Genomic DNA, 6,027 nt, shown 5'->3' with positions numbered 1-6,027 from the left:
CACGCGATGGTCACGCCCATATAGTGGACTTGGCCACGCCCATATAGTGGACTTGGCCACGCCCATATAGTGGTCTTGGTCACGCCCATATAGTGGACTTGGCCACGCCCATATAGTGGACTTGGCCACGCCCATATAGTGGGCTTGGCCACGCCCATATAGCCAACTTGGCCACGCCCATATAGTCGACTTGGCCACGCCCATATGGTCGACTTGGCCACGCCCACATCTTGCGCGTTCATTGGCTAGAGGCTCGCTAGCCTCAGTCCCCGGTTGGTCACCTTCACTCCCCCCTCCCCCGCCGTGGACACGCCCACTGTTGTGATCTAACCTTATGTAATGGCTCATTACTGGGAGGTATCGATTAGTCGATTATGTTAATTATTAAGAAGATGGTACAATCCAATGGAATCGATGTTTTTTAATCCGTACGTGTTGCATGAAACCAGTTCACGTGATTCACTCACTAGAGGCCGCTATTTTCACCCGCAATTGTTTGCAAAGTAATTGATTATTGAATTGAATCGCCGACGTTAATTGGACAATTCAAGTAATCTCCTTCGGGGCGGGGTCGAATCTTTCCGCCGCTGCTAACCACCAACAAATACATAAACAAACAACATTCATTAAGGTTCACCAGTAAGCCAACGTTTATCCACCGCTGGATGCTTTTAAAGTCTTACATCAAGACTTGGGATAACAAACAAAATAACGACACATTCATATATTTGCGCGATCTAACTCCCAAAAAAAACCTGTATTATGGATGATATTGGTCGCGAAAGCCTACGTGTTAAACTAACAATATAACGTTTTAACCATCAATAAAATGAATGACTTCATGTAAATACAATTGAATGCATAATTTCAATTAATCTCACACGAATGGTTGTCGTCAGATTGCAGCGAGATGACTCCGCCACACACTGGGAGAAACACGTGTACAGGGGGTTAATGATCTATCCAACAATACCCCACCCATGTCTAACGATCCCGTTCCTTCTCAACAAGGTTGGAAAAAGAGATAACTCCGTATGTTACAGAGGAAATTGCACACCTGTTAAACCCCTTATCAGTGCCTACCCTATTACAGCCCAAATTCAGACCTTATTGGTGACCCCGTGCCCTTATAAATCTCAACGTTCGTCCTACAAAGTCCCATCGCAAGGGAGAAAAACAAAGAGACAAAAAAATGTGCCCGTATCGAAACGGCTGTACGCCGTATGGACCTGAAAACTCAATTTCCCTGTACAAGAATACGACTAAACCGCATGGGTTGTTGACAGGTATGACCTTGCGAGATTTAATGATGACACGCGAACTGAGATCGGCGGGTACAAAGAATGCTTTGAACTAAAATGTCCAGAATGTCTCCGCGTTATTTTCGTTGGCCATCTAATATTAACGCAACATCTGTTATGCGTTAAACAATAGCTTTCACATTTGAAACGTCCCATTCACAATCAACAAAGGCTGATTTATCGAAAGAAAAAATAAAGGCGTGATTGTCGTCACGCCCTGCGTAAACTTACGAACGCTTAACAAGACAATCTAATTACAAGGCAACGTGAAGAAGGTAAAAAACATTTTTAAGGGTCACTATAAAAAAAACGCGTGCCTGTGAGAAAGAAAAAAAAGATGGAATTAAAGGGGAAACAAAGGTGAATCAACGCACGATTAAACTAATGACTTGAGGGCATCCGCCAATCAAGTTGGCTTCTTTGTTTAACCAGGTGGGATCTCGAGACACGCGGGATTAAGTCTCATTTGCAAGCGTGACCTGGGTGTAAATGAATGAATGCTTTAATTGCCTCGCTTGTTCCGAGACTGAACCCCCCCCCCACCTCGTAATTGTTACAAGACGATAACATGTTTAACAGTTGAAGATAACACAGATACAACTCCGAATACACACGTAAGTAAAGATTATTATAATGCTGCAGAATGTAGACAAGTGGGACCTCCATTCCATTCGCTGCGGTTTCGTGATTACCCCATTCAAGATCCCACCACCTCCCCCCCCCCTAATCTGTGACTAAATAATTGGAATGCGCCCATCTCGTCCGCAGCTCAGCAGATGTGTTGAGCCACTAAGTCACCACGGCGCTTGTGCCAGGCTAGGTGCACTCCGTGGACACGGAAAGTGTCGAAGGCTCGCTAACAATTGGTTACGGAGACAGACCGAGGTGCCATGTGTTGACCGACGAAGACGACTGTGTTCCCTCCTTGCTGTATTTTAATCGCCCGGCGCTCCGCTCGTTGTTGTGAGCGTTGCTCCTCTGCCCTCCGCTGTTGTTTGAGGGGGACTGCCTCCAGCTACCCAGTATCGTCCTTCACGAGCATCCTCCTGGCAGGCGACATCGTCTAATGTGGAGCGAGGTTTTCTTTTTGCTTCGGGGAGTGCATACACATATACAGAACTGTTATGCCCTACTACACCCCAACGTCTATGCTCCCCGCTTTTACAGACCAGAATTTACCAGCGTGGTGAAGTATGGTGAATTAACCCCCACGACTCGCACGGCCCTCGCCTACCCATTGGGAGATTTGATGGTCTTGGTGCAGGATCCGAAATAAATGAACGAATCGATGATTTGCTTCGTTTTCACCGTCTCGTTTGTATTGTTTGGCGTATTAACACGTATGTTCGCTACGTTAACCTTGAATAATTATCATCATGGCATTTGTAGGTATTAATTATATGATGCAAACATAAAAAAAAACATAAATTCGGACACAAATTATAGGATTCAAGTTGTGAGCCTTCATTGTGATCATTAGCCATGATATATCCACTGCTGGGTGAAGGCATCCCTGAGTTCTAGCCATATCTCTCGGTGCTGCAATGCAAAAAAACTGAAATCTGTGAACGATATAATTTCATCGCTCCATCTCATCGGTGATGGTCCTCTTGGTCGAGTTCTCTCCTTTGTCTACCACTCCGTCGTTAGTCTTGACCACCAGTTATCATCCCTTCTAATCTATATTTATCTTTTACCAGGTACGGCCCACTGAGCTATGTAGCTCTTTTTCAGAAGCGACCTGGCCACATATCATAGCTCAACGAAGTGGCTTATCACGTGGCATTTTATAGCAGAAAAACACTCTAAACGCAAGTTTATAAATGTGGGGGGGACCCGGAAAAAAAATCCACGCGGCCACAGGGAGAACATGCAAACTCCAAATATACAGGTATTAGAATTGGGATCGAACCCACGAGCTCCTGCATAGCCAGGCGAGGGAGTTAACATCTCGCCACCGGCGGGTTTCGATTGGCATGTTGTATGCAACAGTTGCATGCAACTCTTACGCCTGTTATACTCTATCGTTAACTGATTTATATTTTTAAAAAATGCAATTGCTCGGAAACAGTGGTGCCTGTAGAAGGCAGTAGAGAAAGTAGGGTTGCCACCAAAGTTGAGTCATACGCTTATTCATGATGCTGTTTTTGTGAAAATCGGATTGATGCTTCCTCTAAACATATCGGTCATGAATTACATTTGACAGAAACTTACGGTATTTTGCTGCATCGTCAAACTATTGATTTCTGGAAATATTAACGATGTCTTTCATCAAGGTGACTCCTTTACTTGCTCCTACTTTGCCTACTTCTCTTATTTCCACTCTGTGTCACGGTGGCTGGGAGATGTTAATTACCTCGCCTGGTATACCGGAGGTCATGGGGTCGATCGCGACCCTGACGCCTGTATATTTGGAGTTTGCGTGTTCTCCCCGTGGTCGCGTGGATTTTTCTCAGGCTCCTCCGGTTTTTCCCTCCACAATTCGAAACATGCGTTTAGAGTATATGGCTGCTATAAATTTGACATAAGCCACTTCATTGAAATATAATTTGTGACCAGCTATTTAGCTCAGTGGGGGCCTTACCTGGTAAAACAAAACATCGTTTGAATCATCTTTGCGTGGTTTTTCTCCAGTGGGCTTGATCAGAAGATGTCGCTGTAAGGGGGTGATCGCCTGGTACTTGTGAATGAGCATGGAATGTCAGCTAAATGCAGGGACACACCCGAGAGAATGAATTTAGCTTATGTGCAGGAGCTATATGGATTGTTGCATATTGAGAGCGTGAGAGATGGTGACAGCTTTCACTGGCCTCAATCCAGCAGTGGACAGACCATGACTGATAACAAACGCATGAGGATCTTATTAACACACAATGAACATCACCAAAGCAAAATTGCTATTCCCAAAGTGAGCAATGCGTGCATGGATATCAGCTCACACGGTTGCATTGTGGGAATTTCAATCAGCGTGTAATTAAATGCAGAATGGTATGCATACCACACGATCACATAACTCAAAATTCCACTCGCACGGCCACCCATGCAGTGTTGTCAATTGAAGAGGTTTTCCCCTCCAGCTTCGAGAGATTCGTTTCACATTCAGGGCAAATTTACATGTGGTGAATGATGAGGGGGGAGGGGGGGCCCAGCAGTGAACCATAGTAAAGCAGTTCACAGCCAAAGTGGCAGACACAAAGGCCTATTGATATATGTACATGCACACACACAAAGATCCTCCTATAGCTACACAGTCTGTCGGAGAAAGTGCTGTGGGGGTGCACCGATTTGCCGGCACGGCGCACGAGGCGCTGGGGTAGGCAGCACCATGCATGACCGACTGTCTTTGTCTACCGGGTGCTCACGGCTCCAGGACTTACCTGCACCAAATATTACCTTTTAAGGCCAGGTCAACGTGGGGTAGGTCTGGGACTGGTTCAGAGATAACTCACCACCGATTAAATCCTGTTTTTTGCTGTTGAGATTGATGAACGTTTTTGGGATGTGAGGTCCTATAATTAATAAAGATAACTAGACAATGAGAACGTGATAATTATTAAATGATTAACTAAACAACAGATTACATGGCGCATAAGAGGGCACAGCAAGCACCACGACCACACATACAATACTGCATGAATCTCAATGTGTTACCAATATTTAACTAACAATGGCCCTGTTGTGTAGAACACGCAGCATGTGGGCCACGTTTGCCAAAGCCCTTATGATGCCTGTGCAGTAATTGGGGCTGGAAACCTATTGAGCGCATGCGTAGTCATTATTAATGTAAATCGAGTTTCAGAATATATTTTAAAGGTACTGGTTGTGTGATGATTTCCTCTCGTTGGGAAGATTTGTCATGTTATGAATCGACATTACAGTACTTGTAGACTCCGTGTAGTAACTCGGAGATATGTGTGGAGTAGGAATTTGCACCGTGCATGTATTCTTACTCTTCTGCCACTATTGTGCCAAGTTTATGACAGCGTTTGAGAAACACTTGACAGGTGGATCACGTGAAGGTTGTCTTCCAGAAAGCTTTCAAATAAACTCTGAGCTTGGCTCCGCGCCTCCAAGTCGCGCTGGAACTTTGCGGTCCATTAAAAAATAAATGAACTGGTTAAAAGTTATTACAGTATCATCTTGGAGACAACTCTGGGGTAATAGCGATGCGAACAAATCTAATATCGGATCCCACCAATGAATCACCTGGTGCCGACCTTCACTGAAAAACAATGGAACACCGTTACTTAATAAGACCAGAATACGGCGACTGCAGAGATCACAATAAAAGAATAGGGCACATTGAAAACCACTGCCAACTTCGGAAATTCAACGGACGCACAGTACCCGCAGCAATTAATTTGGTCACCACCTTAAGTCGTCACTTGGCTTTCAAATGTGGATTCACTGTCTTTCGCAAGATGTGAAATTTGCCCTTAGCTCACAATGGTGTGCAATGCTAACTAAAAGAATAGTGACTGAAGTTACTTTTTATCCAACTGAACACAGGCCCTTGAAAAGAAAAAGTGTAGATGATTGGACGGTGCGCCCATCTTTAGCACGTGGTGGGAGAACTGCAAGCGCCATTCCCATCTCAGCATTATCAGAAATGCAGTGCATTCTTCATTAATACCTGTGAAATTATAGAGACAGGCGAAATGTTTATAACAAGGTGGCGTTCCACAGTATGCCGAATGCACTGCAAATGCGTTCTTGTTTTGCAGTG

The sequence above is a fragment of the Lampetra fluviatilis genome, chromosome 10, assembly GCF_964198595.1.
Source record: "Lampetra fluviatilis chromosome 10, kcLamFluv1.1, whole genome shotgun sequence".
Taxonomy (NCBI): Eukaryota; Metazoa; Chordata; class Hyperoartia; order Petromyzontiformes; family Petromyzontidae; genus Lampetra; species Lampetra fluviatilis.
Note: the sequence above shows the minus strand (reverse complement) of the source record.